Source organism: Schistocerca gregaria, chromosome 1, assembly GCF_023897955.1.
Source record: "Schistocerca gregaria isolate iqSchGreg1 chromosome 1, iqSchGreg1.2, whole genome shotgun sequence".
In the NCBI taxonomy this organism is placed as follows: Eukaryota; Metazoa; Arthropoda; class Insecta; order Orthoptera; family Acrididae; genus Schistocerca; species Schistocerca gregaria.
Genome location: NC_064920.1, coordinates 917,248,699 through 917,275,288, shown reverse-complemented (window position 1 = coordinate 917,275,288; position 26,590 = coordinate 917,248,699).

The window sequence follows — 26,590 nt, the reverse complement described above, 5'->3', positions numbered from 1 at the left end:
TGCATGTCTTAAAATGTCCGAAGTAGGGATTGTGAACATTATTGCAGAAGGATGCATCCTGAGGAACGGTGCTCGGTGCTCTTTGCAAATGAACCATATAACTTTTCTAATTCAAATGAGTTAATGGCAGGTATCGGGAGGTTTGGTTTTAATGCTAGGAAGCGTGATCCCATTGGTCGTAACAGTATTGTGGTGGGTGCGAAAACTCGAGATAATAAACTTCCATCAGGATATAGACCAGTCAGAGGGAGGCATGTTTTTGGTGTACAAAGAGCGACAAATAGTGTTTTATAGTCCGATACTTCGAGAAAAAAAAGGAAATTGAAGCTGACGCCAAACAAGTGAGTGGGTGACTGTCCGATGTCTCAAGGAAAAGGTAATCGAAGCTGACGCCAAAGATGTGCAGATTGCTTGGGATTAGCTGATTGATAAAAGAAGCTAAAAAGTCTGAGCATGCTCCTAAACCATTCTGCCCTCTGGCTGCACCACTATAGATCGTGAACCTATTTGTACGGTATTAATTTCTGGAAGCAACCTCTCCTTGATCGACGTATCCTGGTATCACATATTAGCTCGAATTTATAATTTCCCTGTATTTTAAAGATCTCATATTAGAAGTCGGAGTGTCTACAGGGACTTTTATCCCTATTATTGGGAATTTGTGCTTTGTCTGAAAATGCAGCAGTGTTCATGGCCAATTGAGTTCACTGTGGTGCACCGTTTGAGTACTGAGGATCTATTAGAGTGCTACTTTTTTTAAAAAAAGGTATCACGTGTCTTTTGAATTATCTGGATCGGAAGAAACTGTTTAAATATTTTCCTGGGTGGAAATAGCCTCTGCGTCACCATAAACGCCACCAAGGAGTACGTTCAGTCGTGGAGAAAGGGCCTCCTTTTCAGTTGTCTCACTTGAAGTCGAAAAATACTTGGATCTTAATATACATTTTGGAACAATATCCTGAGGTTTTAACAGGTAGGCTTGGAGATACCAATAAACTGGCCTATAATATTAATTTGATAGATAGCATATCGTTGTGGTCGCCGAGTGTTACCACCAGTAATGAAAGAACTTAGAAAGATAATCGCTGAGCAAACGGAAGATGGCGTAATCCATTCATCCGTGTTACCTTGTGGGTCCCCAATAATTTGGTACTCAAGGCAAGTGGTCGAGGGATATAATCCGGTGGTTGACTACTGTCAGATGAATCATAAATTGATTCTACAATCAGTCCCACTTCAGGATTCGCATGACTGTTTCACCTGGTTCTCAGCAGTACAGTATTCTTCAGTACTTGATGGAAACCAAGCATAATATCATGTTCCTCTTCCAGAAGAGTCCAAGCCCTTGATCTTTGTGGATTGGAATTGAGTACAACTGGGTCCCCTTTTGGACTGACCATGGGGGCCCAGCCTTGACCCGACTTTTAAATTCTATTTTGGGTGATATAAAGTTCAAGAGGAAATACAGATATTTAGAGGACGCTATTTATAGCAAGCGTTTGAAGACCGCCTCGGCGATGTAGCGAAGGTAGTATGTCACTTGCAAGAGGCAGGATTAACTGTTAATACATTGTAAGTTAATCTGCCGAAGAATGAAACCTTCCTAGGTCATGTTGTCTCAGCCAATAGGATAAGGATAGATTAAGAGTGCACCAGAGACATCAGTCAGTTTCTGGTGCCCAAGATTAAGAAAGAAATCGTAAGGTTTATTAGCATGGCAAGTTTTTTTTTTCGAAAGTTCGTGGCGGTGGCGGTGAACCTCAGCAGGAGTCTTCTGACGCTCTTGGAGCGGCGTTAGCCAGGGCGCCAGAATTATCCGTACCAGACTTTAGCAGGGATTTCATGCTTCGAACCGGTGCTTCCAAGTCAGGAACTGTTGTGGTCCTCGTGCGGAAAAGTGAAGGAGAATGATGAACCATCGCTTATGCATCTAGATCTTTGTCTCCTGCAGAGCAGAAGCATTCAGTATAAGAGTTAAAGACACTTAGAGTGTTGTTCTGGATGGAACGTTTTAAATTCTACCTTGAACATAGGTTATTTCATCTCGAGACAGACATTCAAGTATTGTCATAGGTTCTAACCCGAACCCGTAAGACCGGACGTTTAGCCAAATGAGCGATAAGTATTTCAGCGTTCCTTTTACAGGTGCATCACATAAAGAGTGCCGATAATCAAGTAATAGATATTTATTTATTAGTCGTATGGAATTATATGTTCCAGAGACATATTACAGCTCATCTTTATCTATGGTAACAAACATAGACCAAAGCAATGAACTAAAATTTGTATCAAGGCCGGGATTCGAACCCGAGTCTTCAGTTCACTAGGTAGATGTGCTAATCACTGCAACACCATGACAGTGCAGGTAAGGGAGCTGCACGGATTACCCTAGTACATATCCCTCCCTAGTACAAACTTCAATTCACGCCTCAGCCCATCTTGATGTTACCCTTCTTAACTCTTATCAGTATTGATCTTCAACATTGGAATAGCACCTTAGCATTGAACGACATGGGGATAATTCTGCCTTTACCTCAGGTGTGGCTATTGTATTAATCATACGAAATTATATGGTTCAAAGGCATATTAAATCCCAGCTTTATCTGTGATAATAAATACAGCCGGAAGCAATGAATTCAAATTTGTACCAAGGCCAGGTTTCGAACCCAATTCTTGTGGCCACTAGGCAGATGCAATGATCACTGTGTCACCCTGGTCTTTAACAGAAAGTAAGTTGATACGAATTTTAATACAGTGCTTTGACATGTATTCATTATCAACGATATTTATTTGTAACGGTCGATGCCTTTTCTAGGCTTGTATGACTGATTGCGAATAAGTCAGAAACCACTGGAACCACAGGTCAACATCTAATTCAGATATCCTGTGTTTGGTCTTACCAGAGTACTACTGAGCGATAACGCACTGACGTTTGCCTCAAAGGAATTCAAGAGGTTCTCTTTCAGCAGTGGGATATCCCACATGACAACAACTCCCTTCTATCCTCAGCTCTCTTTCGCCAAGCGAATGAACTGCAGCTTCAAGTCGGATCTTACCATCTTCCATTCCCAGTCACAAACCAAGCGGTATCAATCGATTGGGTGGTTAAATTTTGCGTTCATTACGTCCGTTCATAAGGCATTAGCTAGATGTTCATGTGAATTCGCCCCTCTACAGCTTATAGGTGATCAATGATTTACTGCCAGATGATAGTAATCCTGAGATAATAAAAAAAACTGAGTGGCCGCTAAGAAAAGCATTGGGCTGGCGCGTAGAAGGAAGGCCGTTCACTATAATTAATGGAGGCGCCCTGTCCTACTATGGGTAGATAGTATGACGTATTAAAAGAATTTCTGAGCATAAAATTAAGGGGGCCCAAAGGTCGCATCGAAGTTTCTTCCTGGATTCGTGAGGCCTTACAAGGTGGTTAAAGCAATCTCCCTGGTCAGTGTCCTGCTTCAAGATCCATCTTCCGAAATATGTATTAGGGCCCATATGAGTTAACTTAATTAGGGCTTCAGTGGAGGCACTAGACCGAGTCGGATTGTGATGAGTGTGGGTGGGTAAATGGCTAAACCGCATATAATTTAACTCACGCCTGTGACTTTATCGTTAAGGCCTTACATACTGCTGTAGCTTGTGTGGGCGAGAGGTCTTTTAACCTCAAACTGATCTATTCTGTGCATGTATAGGTAGTAATTTTGTTTTGATCTGCGTCTTGTATGTTACAGGAACGAGCTCTCGTAATTCTGTCTCTTCATTTTGTGCATTCACTGACACCGTAACCGCGGCCAGCTTACAATTAGCTATGCTTCTACTGAAACAGTTGGATCACTTGCTAGTAACACCTTTGTTATCCATAAGCAGCACAAGGGAGCTAAATTAAGATTTTAGTTAGGCTGGTTAGCCGATTAATCTAGAGATCCTAAGTCAAACCTGTGTTCTGATTTTGGTTGCGTTACCACCTGGCTGTGCCAATCTTACAGACGGAATTTGGTACTATCTGATTGAAAGTTTGTACTGTTTGCATTTCATTAAGTGAAGAAGGCCGGACTGGGCCGGTACTAGTAAACATATTTGCTCCGATATTTCGGGAACTGCACACTCTCAATAACATTTATCGCTCAGTTTAATAGTCTCTGTTAAACTAAATTTCATTTTCGCCAGAGGTTATTCCTTTTAAATGATTGTCGGTTGGCAGTTTTTTTTTTTAAATTCATTGGTTTATTCTTGTAAATTATGCCTCCTTTTGTTTTCTGTTAAATAAAATATTAAATCTTGTGAGCACTTGGACCTTTATTTATTACATTGACTATTCTTTTAAATTCGACCACCAGTTGTTGTCTGTTGTTTGCTATAAATTTTAATAATTAACCTGGTGACAATTTGTTGATTGATTCACTACATCATTTTGTTAAACTCTGCCGTCAGTTGCTTCCGCTAAATCATAGCTGTAATTTTGTCAGCAGTTGCTGTTAAATGTTTTGTTATTTAAATTCTGTCACCAGTTGCCTTTCATTCATTAAAATAGATCTGGCTGGCAATGGTAATTAACATGGCAGTTTCTAAATTGCTGTGTTGAGTTTTCTGTGAGTTATGAGTTATGTATCCCTTGTTAAATAAGACTATAGATTCTGGAAGCATGTGTTACGGTTGTAAGCCTTTTTTTAAAATGAAGTTCTTTGTTTAAATTTGAATCAACTTCTTCTGCTTTAGCACGTTACCACATTACAACACCTCCCCATCACTCACCTTTACCCAGCACTTCCAGGATTTGAGAATTTTAACTCCTCATAATATATTGCATGTGTTTTCGCATTTCCTACTAAACAGAGGAGGCTTGCAGCCGTGGTTTAGAGGTAGCGTTCATGACAAGTAATCAGAGCGTCCTGGGTACCGAGTTCGAACCTGGCCACTGCTTAACACCCAATAAAAATCATCATCGCTGACGACCGAAAACTTCCGGCGTAAGTAGTTGACCTCGTCCTGCCAGAAGTGTTATAAAAAGGCGTAGGTGTGGACAGAAGTTCAGGGATGGGAAATTGGGGACATATGGGATCCAGCATCAGAATTTATAAGAGCTCTGGAAAATTTCAGATCAAATAATGTAGAAGTGATAGATAAAGATCAATTGGAAATTCTAAAATGGCTCGGGCATGCATGTTTGTGATGTCCTTAGGTTAATTAGGTTTAAGTAGTTCTAAGTTCTATGCGACTGATGACCTCAGATGTTAAGTGCCATAGTGATCAGAGCCATTTGAACCATTTTTGATCATTCAAGCTGGTATGTAGAATGTATAAGGCTGGCGACGCATCATCAGACTCACAGAAAAAATCATTCACACATTTCAGAAAATAACAAAGGCAGGTATTAGCGAGAACTATCGGACAATCAGCTTAATAGCTCTTGCATCCAAGCTGCTGACAAGAATGACACACAGAGGAATAGACAGGCAAATTGATGATCTTTTGGATAATCTGTTTAGTCTTTAGGAAAGATCTACCGTAGATGTTAAGATCACGCTCTCGTAGCTACTCGCCTCAGAAATTCGATCTAACAAAACCTCGAAGTAGAAAAAATAAGAACCAACTCGAACTCTCTCATATTCTCTATCGCCCCACAAATCCTTAACGTACATTTTATTTACGCGTCGAGTATACCTATCACTCTCATACAAAAAACACTCGCATTGATGTACCTGGTGTCATGTTGCACAGTCGACAGACACGCAAACAGCTCCTAATTTGAGTGCACAATATCAAACTGCTCCTAAATAATGCAGTACACATAACTTTAAACACCATCACTACTCTTAATCTATCCAAATAACGCATACCAAAATAACTCAACAGTCGTGCGCAATCAACCTGTGCCACACTAAGTCACACGTCCGACAGCTCTCCATACCCTCAAAGGGCTCTGTTCGACCCCTCAAACATGACTTGATGACAGCCGCATTTACACCTAACACCTGCGAAATTCATATCACCTACACGCCGAACATGACTATACAAGGCAGGCCGCGCGAGTCGTCTGTCACCGTCCTAATTCTGTGTGGCCCAACATACATGTTAAGGACGCATTCCAATGCTTGCCGGCCTATATGCGACACATCTCCACCTTCACGTCAGTTGTTAGAATAGCCGAGAGCGAGTTCACACACACACCTTCCGCACACATCCCAGCGCTTCCCACCCCTCACAATCTAAAACGATCATCTGACAACGCAAAAAAAATTAAAAAAAAAATAGGAGCCCAGTCAACCTATCAGAACTTGTTCACCAAAATAATACTGAATGCGCTCCTAACCCCCTACCTTTTCAGCTCTCAACATACGCAAATCTTCTCAACCCTCCTATATCCCAGAACAACCGATTAATCATTCTTATTCCTTCTTACCGAATTTACTAGCCTAATTTCCTAAGGACCCGTTATTGACGTACCATCCTGCTTTTCTTTCTGAGGCTTTCTGTGCTTACTTTTACAGAGCTCGCTAAATTACCTCCACAGCCCCCCCCCCCCCCCCCCCACACACACACACATGGTGATCTTCTCTACTCATCCCATAACATAAGCAATAGTAACTTTCCAACCCATTATATACAAACCCTACAAAACGTAAGCCAGATTAATTTTATAATACCCACTACATACCCCAATTATCTCGGACGCGGCTGACAGTTTGTGGCGGGACTCTGCCGCGCCGCTCGCCGCCTACCTGGCACGATGGCCGGGGGCTGAGCGGGCGCCGCTGGTCGTTTGACGTCAGGCGGCCAGGGAGTGACCGATGGAGCGGACTCAACCGGCCACGCGTACGTCAGCTGCGCTCTGGAGTTCGCTGTGTGAGCATCCAGAAGTCAGTTGGGACACACCTGCATGACCGTAATGCCTGAAATAAAGAGTCATTTTCCCACCTTGTTACTTAGCGTAGTACAAGTGACGAGATTTTAATAATTTAGCAGTGGAAGTATACGTGACCGCGAAAATTCAAACTTGGTGGACGTGGCCCAATTGGCTTTCTTCCCGCCATCTTAAATGACGTCACGGCGAGGTCCTCAGGTGGCTGAGATACGAACTAACACACAGCTGGACTCCGGACCTCGTAGCGAGCACGGTGGATGCTGCTGGGATCTCGAAGTCTGTTGGAGAAGAAGTGATGACCATACTGTTTGAAATAAAGACTTCAGTCCTTTTCCCACGAATTCACAGGAGGTGACTTAAGTTAGTAAAAGTGTACTTTATTAGTATTTGATGCGATTTTCATAGCTTAGGAGCGAAACAATAAGTGAGGCCGAAAAAGCCAAACTTCTTAGGATGAGGTGGACTTAGGTTAGTGCACGTGACCCAATTGGTCTCTTTTTTTTCGTATGTGTGACAGATTATCGTGTTTGAATTTGAATTTGTGAGAGATTTTTTGTTATGGAAGTAAGGGAATTGGCTTTATTGCTGCAAAATCGACCATCTTGAATAAATAATAATAAATGCTAATAAATAATAGTAAATGATAATAATAATAAATAGAAGTACCGTTTTCCAGAGATTATGGAATGTGTATTTGAACATGGCGCTACTTTCTATGTTCGTGGAGGTAGGCCAATGGTAATAAATAATAATAAATGATAATAAATCATCATCATCTTCATCATCATCATTTAAGACTGATTATGCCTTTCAGCATTTAGTCTGGAGCATAGCCCCCTTATAAAATTCCTCCATGATCCCCTATTCAGTGCTAACATTGGTGCCTCTTCTGATGTTAAACCTATTACTTCAAAATCATTCGTAACCGAATCCAGGTACCTTCTCCTTGGTCTGCCCCGACTCCTCCTACCCTCTACTGCTGAACCCATAACTCCCTTGGGTAACCTTGCTTCTCCCATGCGTCTAACATGACCCCACCATCTAAGCCTGTTCGCCCTGACTGCTACATCTATAGAGTTCATTCCCAGTTTTTCTTTGATTTCCTCATTGTGGACACCCTCCTGCCATTGTTCCCATCTAGTAGCACCTGTAATCATCCTAGCTACTTTCATATCCGTAACCTCAACCTTGTTGATAAGGTAACCTGAATCCACCCAGCTTTCGCTCCCATACAACAACGTTGGTAAAAAGATTGAACGGTGCACAGATAACTTAGTCTTGGTACTGACTGCCTTCTTGCAGAAGAGAGTAGATCGTAGCTGAGCGCTCACTGCAATAGCTTTGCTACACCTCGCTTCCAGTTCTTTCACTATGTTGCCATTCTGTGAGAATATGCATCCTAAGTAGTTGAAACTGCGCGCCGGCCGTGGTGGTCTCGCGGTTCTAGGCGCGCAGTCCGGAACCGTGCAACTGCTACGGTCGCAGGTTCGAATCCTGCCTCGGGCATGGATGTGTGTGATGTCCTTAGGTTAGTTAGGTTTAAGTAGTTCTAAGTTCTAGGGGACTAATGACCACAGCAGTTGAGTCCCATAGTGCTCAGAGCCATTTGAGCCATTTGAAACTGCCCACCTGTTCTAAATTTGTTCCTCCTATTTGGCACTCAATCCGTTTGTATTTCTTTCCCACTGACATTACTTTCGTTTTGGAGATGCTAATCTTCATACCATAGTCCTTACATTTCTGATCTAGCTCTGAAATATTACTGTGCAAACTTTCAATCGAATCTGCCTTCACAACTAAGTCATCCGCATATGCAAGACTGCTTATTTTGTGTTCACATATCTTGATCTCACCCAGCCAGTCTATTGTTTTCAACATATGATCCATAAATAATATGAACAACAGTGGAGACAGGTTGCAGCCTTGTCTCTCCCCTGAAACTACTCTGAACCATGAACTCAATTTACCGTCATCTCTAACTGCTGCCTGACTATCCATGTAAAGACCTTTAATTGCTTTCAAAAGTTTGCCTCCTATTCCATAATCTCGTAGAACAGATAATAACTTTCTCCTAGGAACCCGGTCATATGCCTTTTCTAGATCTATAAACCATAGATACAGTTCCCTGTTCCACTCATAACACTTCTGCATTATTTGCCATAAGCTAATGATCTGGTCCTGACAATCTCTAAGAGGCCTAAACCCACACTGATTTTCATCCAATTGGTCCTCAACTAATACTCGCACTTTCCTTTCAACAATACCTGAAAAGATTTTACTCACAACGCTGATTAAAGAGATACCTCTGTAGTTGTTACAATCTTTTCTGTTTCCGTGTTTAAAGATTGGTGTGATTACTGCTTTTGTCCAGTCTTATGGAACCTGTCCCGACTCCCAGGCTATGATAATAAATAACGATAATAAATAATAATAAATGAGGAATGATAATGAATAATAATAAAGACAACTATTGTTTTGCAGCCATTATCGTTTTGGGTTGTGAAATTGAGGTGAATTTTCTCGTGGAGGTAGACCAATGATAACAAATGATAATAAATGAGAATAAATGATCATAAACGATAATAAATGATAATAAATGATAATTAATGATAATAAATGTTAGTAAATGGTAATCAATAATAATGACTAATAATATAAGACAAGTACGTTTTTGCATCCATTATCCTCTTGGAATTCAAACTCCCCGCCATTTTTTCTTCTGGATGCTTAGGTTAGTAGCCATAGCACAATTGGTCTGTTTTCCCGCCAAAATTCAAATTCCCCACCGTTTTTTCTCGAGTTTTAGGTTAGTGGACATAGCACAATTGGCCTATTTTCCTGTCAAAAGCCGCCATCTTGGATGACGTCATGCGTTGTTGCCAAGTGTACATGCCGCCATCTTGGATGACGTCATCTTGAATAAATTTGGCAACAATGCAGAGTGGACTCACACGAACCTTGCCCCATTACTTGTAGGATGTCTACCACCAATTCCCTGGCTGTTGTGAAATAAGATATGCTTTCAGAGCAATTAAAATCTTTATTAATCGAGACTGTCATACAACAGCTTATGGTAGCAATCCGACGGTGTAGTCGGGCACTGACCCTGCGATCCTCGGCAGCGGGAGCATTGTTGCTACGTCGGCAATATCTGTGCCGCTCAGCAGACCAGAGCAGTGCAGTGGCCCTGTGACGCTGCGTTAGGGGCTGACACTGTACAGCAAGCCAAGAAGTGTATGTAATAGACGCTGGTGAAGGTACATGGGAATGACAGATGCGTAGAATCCGGGTCCCTTCAATGGCTGGAGCTTCAGCAGCAGGTAGGTACAAGTCTGCGATAGCAGAGCACAGAGACCGGCTTTGTAGTGAGACAGGAGCGAGGTATGCTGGTGCACAATCTTCAAACTGGAGACTCCCTGGAGATACCCGGACGCCAGCTGATGTCACTCTGGAGGAGGTCCCAGCTGGATGGTGATAGCTCAAATTCTGTCAGTATGAAGTCTAGGAGTAGCACACAGACCAGCAAGTAGCATTAGTGGTGATTTGATATAAACAAGGCTGGGTGACTCATTTTAGACCAGTGGATGGCGTGGAGTATGTTTCGTGGTTGGTAGTAGGGAAAGACAACATACAGCAAGATCCGGACTGCAGCTATTTATGATAGATTTGGCCAGTACTTGTATGACCGGAGCTTGCTCTGGTTACATAGGGAGGAAGTGGATTGTCAGGGCAAGGCGTGAGGTAATTCAGCTCGCTTCTCTGACAGTCTGAGGTCTTGCACCACGCAGGTTCAGCAACCGGCCCGGCTGTGGAGTTTCACAGGCAGCTAGCTGGCCCATATGACCGTCTGCTGTAAAGCCTACTCAGAGGCTGTTGGCTAAGTACGTAGTCACATCTAGTCGTCGACACATCTCACTACGCTGATTGCATCCGCTTGGCATATACACGCAATTTCACTTTCACGAGTTACGTCAGCGCTGGAGGGTCACATGCCGCTTGGTACCAGTTCTGTATTTCGATAGCGCTCCAGTGCGACCAATGGGTTGTTTTAAAGGGGCAACCTTGTTTTGTGCAGTGAGAGTATTGTTCTTGCAGAGACTCAGCTATGGTACTGTGTGGCGGCATCGGGCTGGCACTCAACACTGTCGGTTTATAAAGAACTGGTCAACGTATGTTGCTAGCAGATATATCGTTAAACCGAATGATGTTGTGGACTACTTTGGGATTACTCTATAGAAACACACAAAATTCCCTTAAACTTTTTTGTTTGTAACGGGGGGTAAGTAGGAGTTGCTGCGTCTACGCCATAAACTTTCTAAACAATGGAACAGGAATTACAGTTGGAAAAGTGCATATGGCTCTGCGAAACGCTTGAGAGCCCGGACCAGAGCCCACAACTATCCATATCAATCGCAGAAAAACCGCACTACTCACTCCTCACATATTAAGTATTCATAGGTACATACGTATTAGGAAATGAGAGCTATTTGTGACCTGGAGTAGGAAGTAGAGAAATTGTCGAAAGCATGTAGAACATAAAGGGTCATTCAGGAGCATCGTCACAAAATATCTGAGGTGATTCTATATGCAAAATAAACAGAAAAAGTCCAATGAACTTGTGTCTCATGTTCAATCAATACAGAACTGGAGCTGGTTGAAGACTATACACAAGCATCAATGATTACTAAAACAAGTGTGGATATTACTTACCGAAATGCTCTGTCGGCTCTGTAGTGGACAGAATAATGATGGAACGGCTGACCGATCCATCCTACAAGAGGTGTACAAAAAGTTTCCCGCCCGTCTCAATGCACTTGTCAACGCTTTAGAGGGTGTTTTGTGTTGCACATAGAACATTATTTTGGCGAGCTTTAATGCGGGGAACAGCATCGATGATGAGATCGACAAGTTGTTCACGTGTATCTACGTTCGTAGCGTACAGTTACCCCATTACCCAGCTCCTTAAATAGAAGTCTAGTGGGGTTGTATTGTATTGCATTGAGCCGGGGACCTAGAAACGACGGAGAAGCTTCGTCCCACCGTAGCCTGAGTGGTCCACAACCCCACAACAGGCCACAGCAGTCCACCCACCCACCCCACCGCCGCTCCACACTGAACACATGGTTATTGTGCGGTTCGGTCACCAGTGGATTCACTCCCCCTCCCCCCCCCCCCCTCCTTCCCCGGGGAACGAGTGTAACCTGGTGTTTGCGTGGTACAGTAATGGTGGTGTGTGTGTATGTGGAAACAGTGTTTGCTCAGCAATCGCCGCCGCGGCCAAGCCATCGTTAAGGAAATGTGCTACTCAGACCCTGGGATACTTGTCTGGTACAGTGAATCAGCGAGTCATCATGTTGCAGGTACGTTTGCCGTTGTTGCTCTAAAGTCACTTCTTCCAAAAGTGCAGATACGTCTTCTATCAGGAAATGTGAGTATCTGTAGCTGTCATGCGATTTGGCAAGAACGCATGCCTTGTCAACACGTTATTAGTCATAACATACAAAACGTTCACAGAGAACCTCAATTTTGTTTCCCAAGTGTCATGTGGTATCTTCATCGCCCAAGTATGAGATTTGCGGGTGTCCGTGATACAATTTGTAATGTTCCTAAACTGGGATAGATGAATGACAGTAATTTTTTTAACTGGTTGTCTGTCTCTTCCTCATGATTTACAGGAACATAAATCTAACAAGATTATACAACATGTGGTATAGAATTAATGTTATCTCCTCAATTTCAATTTTGTTTTAGTATTCATTTGTTAGCAATTTTCTTTTATTAATCACTTTTCCTGTTCCGGATGCCTCGATCGTAGGATGTTTTGTGGAGACGCTGTATCTTTTGTGTGAAGGAAAAAGTGTAATTTTGTATTTTTAATAGAGTGGTTCAAATGGCTCTGAGCACTATGTTCATCAGTCCCCTAGAACTTAGAACTACTTAAACCTAACTAACCTAAGAACATCACACACATCCATGCCCGAGGCATGGCTCCGGACTGAGCGCCAGAACCGCTAGGCCACCGCGGCCGGCGTTTAATAGAGTGTTTATTACAAGCTTGTAGTGGGGTTTTATTTAGTAAGAGGAAGAAACTAAGTGTATTATGATTCCTACTACGAAAATTTTATATCACAAGACGTTGCCTTATTGACCCAAGACGGTCAGAAGAAATTTATACATCTAGTAAGCGGAAGGCCGCAGAAGAAAATTCCGGAGCTGCTATTCTTAAGAAGAAACAAGGTAACACGGACATTAATGGGAATTTTTAGTGTTATAGGTGAACGTAAAAATAACAGCTCTTCGGTCCGCCACCCTCTCTATATATCCTCGAAGAATTACCATTATTTATACAAATTAAAAATGGAATAACTAAATTACGTCGTCCCTCATTAAATTGTGCGTAAATGGAGCCTCATCAGTAAATAAAGTTTATTACGATGTCTCTGTCTACAGCCAACCATTCACAAAATTGTCGTCTGCTTACTGAGTCACCTGGATCTAGATGTTTCACGGGCTGCACAAGAATGGGTAGAAGCCGTTGGAATGTGACGTACGCGACACTCGCGTTTGTGGAATATCGAGCTGACGGCTTATGCGCTGTGTATTGATGGGAGGACTCCGTTAGCCAGTTGCAATAATGTCGTCCCTTTCATGAGTGACTGGACGGCCTCAGGTTCTGACGTTAAATGTACACTGGGTAGCGTTCCGGATTCACGCAATGTTTGAAAAACCCTGAAAAATACTCGAATTTCAACGGTCAGGAAAAAGGCTCTGGCATTCTGTCACAGCTGCACGGCCACTGCCATTAGAGACCCATACACAAACAACGTGTCCACATACTGTGCGTCGGCTGGCCGGTGTGGCCGAGCGGTTCTAGGCGCTACAGTCTCGAACCGCGTGACCGCTACTGTCACAGGTTCGAATCCTGACTCGGTCATGGACGTGTGTGATGTCCTTAAGTTAGTTAGATTTAAGTAGTTCTACGTTCTCGGGGACTCATGACCTCAGAAGTTAAGTCCCATAGTGCTCAGAACCATTTCAACCATTTTTGAAGTGTGCGTGGGTGAACGTACGCGGGATGTTGGTGTTCATGGACACGTTGGACTTGCTCAATTAAACAACACTCAAGCACGACACTCATATGGTCTCACGACTGATTGCTGATCCAATCCATGATTGCACACCTGGCACGCTTGCAGCTGTTGCCTCGGTGCGACGTCACAGTGCTGCATCAGTTGGAGAACCCGATCACCTCTTGTAGGATGTATAAGTCACCTGCCCCACCACTATTCTGTCCACCACCATCTGTCACACCATTATTCTGTCCACCGCAGCGTTTACACAGAATTTCGACTTCTCTTCATATCCATTCATGGATGTGTGGTCTTCAACCCGCTCCAGTTCCGTAACGTCGAAAATCTGACACACGTCTATGGGATTTTTTCGGTTTATTTTCACTTGTAGGATCACATCATAAATTATATGACATTCTTCCAGAATCAACCTGTATAATAGAATGACGGCTCAGACTTCCTAAGAAGCACTCTGACTGTAGTACAAAGAAGAAATGTTAAGTCCAGTGATGCTGACATGAAACAGATTATGAATTCAAACGGACAATGGTAACGAGTGTCAGCGAACATACGTTAGCAATGGGATGTTTCCAAGGGCCACCTTATTCAAAGACAGTGCTAACACGCAGTCTGGGAAAAACATTGATCACACGATCACACGATCATAGTTTGTTTAGTATCGAGTGGAAAGATTGCGTAATTTACCGTTGGCAAGGACAGTCTGGAAAAGTCAAAAAATATATATTGCTGTACCACATAGTAATGGTACTGACGGTGAATGTAAAGCTTTTACGAATTCAAGAAATCCTAGATGATGCGTTATGTGTTCTTGATAAGTCATATGGCAAAAGCACGAGTTGGGTTGCATGGCTGATGTTTCCAGAATCCTTACTGTTTGGCATGCAGGGGGTTATTTTGATCTACACTCCTGGAAATGGAAAAAAGAACACATTGACACCGGTGTGTCAGACCCACCATACTTGCTCCGGACACTGCGAGAGGGCTGTACAAGCAATGATCACACGCACGGCACAGCGCACACACCAGGAACCGCGGTGTTGGCCGTCGAATGGCGCTAGCTGCGCAGCATTTGTGCACCGCCGCCGTCAGTGTCAGCACGTTTGCTGTGGCATACGGAGCTCCATCGCAGTCTTGAACACTGGTAGCATGCCCCGACAGCGTGGACGTGAACCGTATGTGCAGTTGACGGACTTTGAGCGAGGGCGTATAGTGGGCATGAGGGAGGCTGGGTGGACGTACCGCCGAATTGCTCAACACGTGGGGCGTGAGGTCTCCACAGTACATCGATGTTGTCACCAGTGGTCGGCGGAACGTGCACGTGCCCGTCGACCTGGGACCGGACCGCAGTGACGCACGGATGCACGCCAAGACCGTAGGATCCTATGCAGTGCCGTAGGGGACCGCACCGCCACTTTCCAGCAAATTAGGGACACTGTTGCTCCTAGGGTATCGGCGAGGACCATTCGCAACCGTCTCCATGAAGCTGGGCTACGGTCCCGCACACCGTTAGGCCGTCTTCCGCTCACGCCCCAACGTCGTGCAGCCCGCCTCCAGTGGTGTCGCGACAGGCGTGAATGGAGGGACGAATGGAGACGTGTCGTCTTCAGCGATGAGAGTCGCTTCTGCCTTGGTGCCAATGATGGTCGTATGCGTGTTTGGCGCCGTGCAGGTAAGCGCCACAATCAGGACTGCATACGACCGAGGCACACAGGGCCAACACCCGGCATCATGGTGTGGGGAGCGATCTCCTACACTGGCCGTACACCTCTGGTGATCGTCGAGGGGACACTGAATAGTGCACGGTACATCCAAACCGTCATCGAACCCATCGTTCTACCATTCCTAGACCGGCAAGGGAACTTGCTGTTCCAACAGGACAAAGCACGTCCGCATGTATCCCGTGCCACCCAACGTGCTCTAGAACGTGTAAGTCAACTACCCTGGCCAGCAAGATCTCCGGATCTGTCCCCCATTGAGCATGTTTGGGACTGGATGAAGCGTCGTCTCACGCGGTCTGCACGTCCAGCACGAACGCTGGTCCAACTGAGGCGCCAGGTGGAAATGGCATGGCAAGCCGTTCCACAGGACTACATCCAGCATCTCTACGATCGTCTCCATGGGAGAATAGCAGCCTGCATTGCTGCGAAAGGTGGATATACACTGTACTAGTGTCGACATTGTGCATGCTCTGTTGCCTGTGTCTATATGCCTGTGGTTCTGTCAGTGTGATCATGTGATGTATCTGACCCCAGGAATGTGTCAATAAAGTTTCCCCTTCCTGGGACAATGAATTCACGGTGTTCTTATTTCAATATCCAGGAGTGTATATATGAGCGGCAGTCGAATGAAAACCGAATACCCACCATAATGGTGCCATAGAATGTTTCCGTTCAAAAGTAATCACCATACACATTAAGATATTTATCTCACTGGGAGACGAAACGATCAGTTCCTGTTTCGTAGAACGTGGTCAGCCGCTGACGAATCAAAAACTGCTCTCGATCTTACAATTCTTCATCCGATTGAAACTGACTCCCAAATATGTCCTTCTTTAGGTCACCAAAGAAGTGAAAATCACACGCTGGAATATCTGAGCTCTAAGGACGATGTTGCAGTGTTTCCCAGCCTTCGTCCGATTGGCAGGGTGGGGGTGGGCATTATCGTGCAACAGGACGCAAACGCCTGCCCCTACATACATGTTCGAAGGGTCATTGCATCGTTCTTCTGAAGTGACTTTCAATTAAAATGTCTCCCCTGTACGGGAATATACATAATGTATGTAAGAGCACAGGTTGCAGACACATGGCTGACGACATATGTTAGGTATGGATCTGGCCTTGATTCGTACTCGGATAGCCAAATGTTGCCAGCGCGGTAGCTCAGCGTTTCGGCCACAGAGCTGGAAATATTCAACGATCAATTGGAGCAGATGTCATGTGATATCCGCCCACACCAAATGACAAGAGCAATGAAGATCAAAATGAAGACAAAAAGTAATAATAAATAATAAAAAGTATGGTAAGGCAACCGCTCGCTAGAAGCGGGGAAGTCGAGTCCCCGCCGGGCACAAATCCTGATGTCGTCATTCCATTATACAGCTGATGGTTGTACATGTTCGTAGCTGTGAATACATTTATGGTAGTTGATAACAGCTTTCGTCGCCGCAGTGTCTTTCACTTCGGACATGCATGCATGTCCTAAGGAACATTGCGTCGTACTTATGAACATCACAGCCGCTGCGATATCGCACGATATGAAAGTGTTCACTGAACTCGACCACGGCATAACTGGTTCTCCTCATCCTAAGGGGCCGGATTGTATAAGTAAATAGATCACTTGGGTTGTGTTTTACGGACAACTGTCTCATGCAGATGGATAGAAGGTGTAACGGTGTGCTTAATTCACTCGTGGCACACACAGAGAAATGGGTTACTGCACGTCCCTTCTTTGTCTGTAAAAATTAAAGTTTCGCTTCAGACGAAAGTACAATTATCAACGTTATCGCAGACCGTCATTTTAAGAGATGCAATAGTTTGGTTTGAGATTTAATCAGGATATGAACCATGGACCTTGCCGCTGGTGGGGAGGCTTGCGTGCCTCAGCGATACAGATGGCCCTAACGCAGGTACAACCACAACGGAGGGGAATCTCTTGAGAGGCCAGACAAACGTTTGGTTCCTGAAGAGGGGCAGCAGCCTTTTCAGTAGCTGCAGGGGCAACAGTCTGGATGACTGACTGATCTGACCTTGTAACAATAACCAAAACGGCCTTGCTGTGCTGGTACTGCCAACGGCTGAAAGCAAGGGGAAACGACAGTCGTAATTTTTCCCGAGGGCATGCAGCTTTATTGTATGGTTAAATGATGATGGCGTCCTCTTGGATAAAATATTCCGGAGGTAAAATAGTCCCCCATTCGGATCTCCGGGCGTGGACTGCTCGAGAGGACGTCGTTATCAGGAATAAGAAAACTGGCCTTCTACGTATCGGAGCGTGGAATGTCAGATCCCTTAGTAGGGCAGGTATGTTACAAAATTTAAAAAGGGAAATGGATAGGTTAAAATTAGATATAGTGGGAATTAGTGAAGTTCGGTGGCAGGAGGAGCAAGACTTTTGGTCAGCTGAATACAGGGGTATAAATACAAAATCCAATAGGGGTATTGCAGGAGTAGGTTTAATAATGAATAAAAAATAGAAGAGCGGGTAAGCTACTACAAACAGCATTGTTGTTGTTGTTCTGCTCTTCAGTCCTGAGACTGGTTTGATGCAGCTCTCCATGCTACTCTATCCTGTGCAAGCTTCTTCATCACCCAGTACTTACTGCAACCTACATCCTTCTTAATCTGCTTAGTGTATTCATCCCATGGTCTCCCTCTCCGATTTTTACCCTCTACGCTGCCCTCCAATGCTAAATTTGTGACCCCTTGATGCCTCAGAACATGCTCTATCAACCGGTCCCTTCTTCTTGTTAAGTTGTGCCACAAACTCCACCTCTCCCCAGTTCTATTCAATACCTTCTCATTAGTTACGTGATATACCTAACTAAACTTCGCATTCTTCTGTAGCACCACATTTCAAAGCTTCTATTCTCTTCTTGTCCAAACTATTTATCGTCCATGTTGCACTTCCATACATGGCTACGCTCCATACAAATACTTTCAGAAACGACTTCCTGACACTTGAACCTGTACTCGATGTTAATAAATTTCTCTCTTCAGAAGATAGACACAAAGCCCACTACTACAACAGTAGTAAAAGTTTATATGCTAACTAGCTCTGCAGATGATGAAGCAATTGATGAAGTGTATGATAAGATAAAAGAAACTATTCAGGTAGTGATGGGAGACGAAAATTTAATAGTCATGGGTGACTGGAATTATATAGTAGGAAAATGGAGAGAAGGAAACAGGTGAATATGGATTGGCGGTAAGAAATGAAAGAGGAAGTCGTCTGGTAGAATTTTTCACAGAGCATAACTTAATCATAGCTAATACTTGGCTCAAGAATCATAAAAGAAGGTTGTATACATGGAAGAATCCTGGAGGTACTAGAAGGTATCAGATAGATAGTACAGGGTGTTACAAAAAAGGTACGGCCAAACTTTCAGGAAACATTCCTCACACACAAATAAAGAAAAGATGTTACGTGGACATGTGTCGGAAAACGCTTAATTTTCATGTTAGAGCTCATTTTAGTTTCGTCAGTATGTACTGTACTTCCTCGATTCACCGCCAGTTGGCACAATTGAAGGAAGGTGATGTTGACTTCTGTGCTTGTGTTGACATGCGACTCATTCCTCTACAGTACTAGCATCAAGCACATCAGTACGTATCACTACAGGTTAGTGTTCATCACGAACGTGGTTTTGCACTCAGTCCAATGTTTACAAATGCGGAGTTGGCAGATGCCCATTTGACGTATGGATTAGCACGGGGCAATAGCCGTGGCGCGGTACGTTTGTATCGAGACAGATTTCCAGAACGAAGGTGTCCCGGCAGGAAGACGTTCGAAGCAATCGATCGGCGTTTTAGGGAGCACGGAATATTCCAGCCTATGACGCGCTACTGGGGAAGACCTAGAACGACGAGGACACCTGCAATGGACGAGGCAATTTTTGGAGCAGTTGACGATAACCCTAATGTCAGCGTCAGAGGAGCTGCTGCTGCACAAGGTGACGTTGACCACGTCACTGTATGGAGAGTGCTACGGGAGAACCAGTTGTTTCCGTACCATGTGCAGCGTGGGCAGGCGCTATCAGCAGCTGATTGGCCTCCACGTTTATACTTCTGCGATTGGTTCATCCAACAATGTGTCAATCCTCATTTCAGTGCAAATGTTCTCTTTATGGATGAGGATTCATTCCAACGTCATCAAATTGTAAATTTTCACAATCAACATGTGTGGGCTGACGAGAATCCGCACGCAATTGTGCAATCTCGTCATCGACACAGATTTCCTGTGAACGTTTGAACGGGCATTGTTGGTGATGTCGTGATTGGGCTCCTTGTTCTTCCACCTACGGCCAATGGAGCACGTTATCATGATTTCATACCGGATACTCTACCTGTGCTGCTAGAACTTGTGCCTTCACAAGTACGACACAACATGTGGTTCATGCACAATGGAGCTCCTGCACATTTCAGTCGAAGTGTTCGTGACAGATGGATTGGTAGAGGCGGTCCAATTCCATGGCCTCCACGCTCTCCTGACCTCAACCCTCTTGACTTTCATTTATGGGGGCATTTGAAAGCTCTTGTCTACTCAAACACGGTACCAAATGTAGAGACTCTTCGCGCTCGTATTGTGGACGGCTGTGACACAATACGCCATTCTCTAGGGCTGCATCAGCGCGTCAGGGATTTCGTGCGACGGAGGGTGGATGCATTTATCGTAGCTAACGGAGGGCATTTTGAACATTCCCTTTAACAAAGTGTTTGAAGTCACGCTGGTACGTTCTGTTGCTGTGTGTTTCCATTCCATGATTAATGTGATTTGAAGAGAAGTAATAAAATGAGCTCCAGGGGCAGATGTGGACCCTGACCACAATCTATTGGTTATGACCTGTAGATTAAAACTGAAGAAACTGCAAAAAAAAGTGGGAATTTTTGGAGATGGAACCTGGATAAATTGACTAAACCAGAGGTTGTATAGACTTTGCGGGAGAGTATAAGGGCACGATTGACAGGAATGGGGGAAAGAAATACAGTAGAAAAAGAATGGGTAGCTCTGAGGGATGAAGTAGTGAAGGCAGCAGAGGATCAAGTAGGTAGAAAGATGAGGGCTAGTAGAAAGGATATTGAATTTCATTGATGAAAGGAGAAAATATAAAAATGCAGTAAATGAAGCAGGGAAAAGGAATACAAACGTCTCAAATATGAGATCGACAGGAAGTGCAAAATGACTAAGCAGGGATGGCTAGAGAACAAATATAAGGATGTAGAGGCTTATCTCACTAGGGGTATGATAGATACAGCCTGCAGGAAAATTAAAGAGACCTGTGGAGAAAAGAGAGCCACTTGCATGAATATCAAGAGCTCAGATGGAAACCCAGCTCTAAGCAAAGAAGGGAAAGCAGAAAGATGGAAGGAGTATGTAGAGGCTCTATACAAGGGCGATGTACTTCGGGACAATATTATGGAAATTGAAGGGGATGTAGGTGAAGATGAAATGGGAGATACGATACTGCGTGAAGAGTTTGACAGAGCACTAAAAGACCTGAGTCGAAACAAGGCCCCGGGACTAGACAACATTCCGTTGGAACTATTGACGGCCTTGGGAGAGCCAGTCCTGACAAAATTCTACTATCTGGTGAGCAAGGTGTAAGAGACAGGCGAAATACCCTCAGGCTTCAAGAAGAATATAATAATTCCAATCCCAAAGAAATCAGGTGTTGACTGATGTGAAAATTGCCGAACTATCAGTTATTAAAGTCACGGCTGCAAAATACAAACGCGAATTCTTTACAGACGAATGAAAGAACTAGTAGAAGCCGACCTCGGGGAAGATCAGTTTGTATTCCGTAGATATGTTGGAACACGTGAGGCAATACTGACCTTACGACTTATCTTAGAAGAAAGATTAAGGAAAGGCAAACCTACATTTCTAGCATTTGTAGACTTAGAGAAAGCTTTTGACAATGCTGACTATAATACTCTCTTTCAAATTCTAAAGGTGGCAGGGGTAAAATACATAGAGCGAAAGGCTATTTACACTTTTTACAGAAACCAGATGGCAGTTATAGTAGTCGAGGGGGCAAGAAAGGGAAGCAGTGGTTGGGAAGGGAGTGAGACAGGGCTGTAGCCTATCCCCGATGTTATTCAATCTGTTTATTGAGCAAGCAGTAAAGGAAACAAAGAAAAATTCGCAGTGGGTATTAAAATCCATGGAGAAGAAATAAAAACTTTGAGGTTCTCCGATGACGTAATTATGTCAGAGACAGCAAAGGACTTGGAAGAGCAATTGAACGGAATGGGCAAAACGAGGATAATGAAATGTAGTCGAATTAAGTCGAGTGATGCTGAGAGAATTAGATTAGGGAATGAGACACTTGAAGCAGTAAAGGAGTTTTGCTATTTGGGAAGCAAAATAACTGATGATGGGCGAAGTAGAGATGATATAAAATGTAGACTGGCAATGGCAAGGAAAGCCCTTCTGATGAAGAGAAATTTGTTAACATCGAGTATCGATTTAAGTGTCAGGAAGTCGTTTCTGAAAGTATTTGTACAGAGTGTAGCCATGTATGGAAGTGAACATGGACGATAAATAGTTTGGACAAGAAGAGAAAGAAAGCTTTCGAAATGTGATGCTAGAAAGAATGCTGAAGATTAGATGGGTAGATCACATAACTAATGAGGAGGTATTGAATAGAATTGGGGAGAAGAGGAGTTTGTGGCACAACTTGACAAGAAGAAGGGACCGGTTTTTTAGGACATGTTCTGAGGCATCAAGGGATCACAAATTTAGCATTGGAGGGCAGCGTGGAGGGTAAAAATCGTAGAGGGAGACGAAGAGACGAATACACTAAGCAGATTCAGAAGGATGTAGGTTGCAGTAAGTACTGGGAGATGAAGAAGTTTGCACAGGATAGAGTAGCATGGAGAGCTGCATCAAACCAGTTTCTGGACTGAAGACCACAACAACAACATTAGGGTAAGAATCTCTACGGTGCTGCGGTACCTGTTTATGGCACAACTTTGAAATACAGAAAGGTCTTGATCGCACATTGAATATTTCTACGATACTTGTACATTACGTTGTGATTAAACTTACGAAATTGGATGTTTGGGTTTAGCTAACTTTTCAAAGAGCTCATTTTGTTATACATAGTTCTATATTTCGATACTGTTATACACGTTCTTACTGCATTCCATATAAAATACATGTCCAAACGGAATCCATTAACTCCGAAATAATATGACCAATATTTCAGCATTACGATTGCCTAGGCATCAGTTTTTGTCAACTAATCATCCTAATTCTATATCCTCAACAACAATACGCTAAGGATGTTTTTTGGACGTCCTCACGTATCTACTTCAAGCTGAGATGTTACACAGTCGTTTTTTAATATAAATAGGATAAAAATTAAAAATTGCGATATTAGTTTTTATTTTATTTCAAACTGTCGCTAGTCATCTGGGCTTACCTAAATGATTATATTTTATGCCATTCATTATTTGTTCGAATATTGTAATGTGATTACAGCCGGACATATTCATGTAAGGTTTCATTTTGTGATGGTTGTGAGCTGATGATAGCCAAACTCTTACGATCTATACTAAATCATTAAAACTACAAAAATCCCTTTTGTTGAATAATAGTTCCTTTTTATTTCAAGTTGTTGCCACTAATCTAGGCTCACCTAAATAATTCCCCTATATGTAATGTATTATATGCGCTTCTGTTATAATATGACTACATATGGCGATGTTAAATGAAACTTCCGTCGGTACTTGGTAGAACAACATTTGCCGATACTTATGTAACAATTTATTTGGTGATGGATGTGAACATATTCCTTCACAGCTTATATTTTGTTTCATTTCAACATAGTTTTTATGTTTATATTTTACAATACCAGTTATTGTTTGCAAATATGTCTTCTGTTTTGATTATTGACTAATGACTATCTCTGCAACGTTGTTCATGATGCTACCTAACGACGCACATTTCATGCTGTTGCGAGATGCCGGGGCTAGCAGTGTATTTAACACGAAATTCATCTAGAATCTACATATGTAAATGATGCTCTAAGCGCCTCCCCCCCCCCCCCCCCCCCCCCCAATTCTAACTCCGACTTTTGCTGTTGCACATGGATTAAAAGAAACGTGAACTGACTGTAATCGACCCTGCAAGTGGAGAAGAAAAGATTTTAGCACCTGCAATAATTTCATTTGATAAATAAGTTAAATAAAGGAAAGTTTCATCAACGTAGTGAGAAATGATAGGGTTGCTCTACCGATTATCAGAATGAAAGTTCTGTTCAAAATAAAAATATGATTCATTATAACTCAAAATAATAAACAAACACACGTGAAACATTTACAATTCATCAAATTGGCTCAAATTGGATACTCAAATAAATGCCGTGAAGGTGAAGTTGTCCCTCAACTAGACTGTGACATTTATGACGAAGTGGTATGTGGAACCAATTCCTTGCAACTCAAGTCTTAAGAGAGACACACAGCCAACCCAGCATTAATTGCTGCTACATTAGTGAAAACTCAGACAATGAACACCCAAGACAGATCAATGTTAGAAAAGACAAACAGGCGCGCTCTGCTGAGATCGGATTATCACCTAGCAAAATTGCCTGCTTTGCTGGTGCTGGCCTGGTTGTTCCAGACTAAAGACTTCCTAGCAATACAAATGCGCCTCTGAGGGAGACGAAGAAGGCTCGCTACACAATCACTGACGGTACAGTGATTGATTTTAACAAGCGAAGTCACACAGTAACTCCAATACAGTCAACTTTAGCCAAAACTGCTCAAGACAGACAACATAGGCCTCTTGTAAGCAGAACGCTCAATTGCCAACTGTACTCAGAAAGTTACATTGAAGTCGAAACTTTAGCAACTTCGTCAAACAGTTACAATTAAATAAAAGTATATTAGACAGCCAACGGAAGGCAGGCTGTCGAGAGCAGCGAGAGCTCAGTCTTGTAACCTACTCCGACCGAAAGGCGAGAGTCGACTCGCTCAAGAGCACCCGTACAAGCCGAACACAGAACATTCCCGCCCCCACAATAGTGGCCGTGGTTAAACGTTCCAATCAGCAACTAGAAAACCGGCGGAAAATTCCACTATTGCCGAAGCACTACCATTCCACCAATGGAGATTCTTGGCGCCAATTTCTGCGCCGATTTTGGTACGTCACGGAGCTATGCCCTTAGCAAGCCAATCACAGTTACAATTTGGCAGAAAACGCGGGAATTTGCCCGCCAAGGCTGCTTGGGAACACAAGTCATTCCCACGCCTCGGTGGTAGCCCGGCAAAAAGTGTTTTCGCTAAGTTCTGCGAAGTAATACAATCTCTAGCCCAGCCGCTCCTTCAGGCCCCTGCAGGCATGTCTCTGCTGCTATTATATGTCGGCGTCTGGAAAGCATTCACTCGACTCCCCTCACACCCGTCTGTTTAACCCTTTCAAGCTCAGCAGAGCCAGCCTGTCACCGGACCACCCGGCTGACGAGAGCCGCTGCGTGGGAAGTCCGCGTGTGAAGGAATAGCAACTTTTCACCGCATGCAATTAGAGAGGAAAATCGAATTACTCGGAGTAAGATAGAAATATGAGAGGGGGCTTCTGCTAGCTCTCATAGCCCCTACGCCATTTTAGATTGTAATTGGTGAGCGGTTGGCTGACTTAGGAGCAAGGTAGTGAGTCAATCGCCCAAGAACAATCTTGCAAACTGACTTCACATGCCGCATTCTATAAAAAAAAAATCACTGCAACTGAAAAATGCAGCTCATAGAGGAAGGATTATATATGAGGTAGCCAACTTCACCTTCTTAATATGGAACTCTAACTCTCCCATCACACATCCATACGCAGGGAGCCCCTTCCAAACACCAATTCATACAGACATTCACGCTCTAAATATTGTCCTGGCATGTGAGCCAAATATGGAGCAGTTTATTCTTTACAATCAGAATTGGAGTGCTCCGCAATTAAATGGCCAAGATGTTACAACAATTTCAGTCATTAACTAACCTGAACTCAATCACACATGATAATATTTGAGTTAACAGTCTCTTTGTGAGATTTCAGAATCTAATTACAACCTCCGATTAATTCTGTCTCCCTGCAGCGAGAATAACCTATGCAAAATGTTCCCTGAACTGATGGTCCATTCACAACGAGTGTGGTGGTATCTGCTTCAGTTTATGGGGACTTCACGCACACTGTTTGCATACACACAACAAAAATTCAGAATACAAAAAAAATACAGTAATTTGTAATTTGTGCGCCCTACTCTATCACTTACGTAAGAATTACAGTGCAAATTCACAGACACATACAAGGTATAACGTACATTACAAAAACAACACTAGAGAAAGAAATTTAAGGGAAAAAAAGGTTCATGTGGTGTCAAGTTGTGCTTGCACATTGCACAATGTTCACGACTGTGCTGAGAATGAGGCACTAAAACACATTGTTAGAAATATTCGAAGCACTTCACAAATTCGTTAGTTTCTCTGAGGGAGTTGGTATGTTGAGTCATATGCATTGACGCACGTGGTTCCATGTCTTGAGCATCGGAGGGGGGCCTTTTGGGATGGGGCCACAGTACTGACATCACATAGGGCTAAACGTCGGGTGTTGTTGCTACATTGTTGCAACAGCAATAAGAAGTGCTGGAGCATCTGCAGTACGCTGTTGAGATTGCAGCCAGACCCACGCATATGATAACGGCAGTACGGTAGGAAGACATAGTGATAGGCTCTCCTCATGTCGATTAACTCTCTCTGAGGTCCACTGGTTGGGATGCATCACTAGTCCAGATCTCTTCTCTCCCAGGACAGTACTTTACGTTTCCCAATATTGAAGTTTGACGAGGGATGATGTCACGTGGAGTAAATCCACAAGTGTGTGAGGTCATCCAGACAGGATCGAACTAGGAGCGACGATTGCTACAACTGCTCTC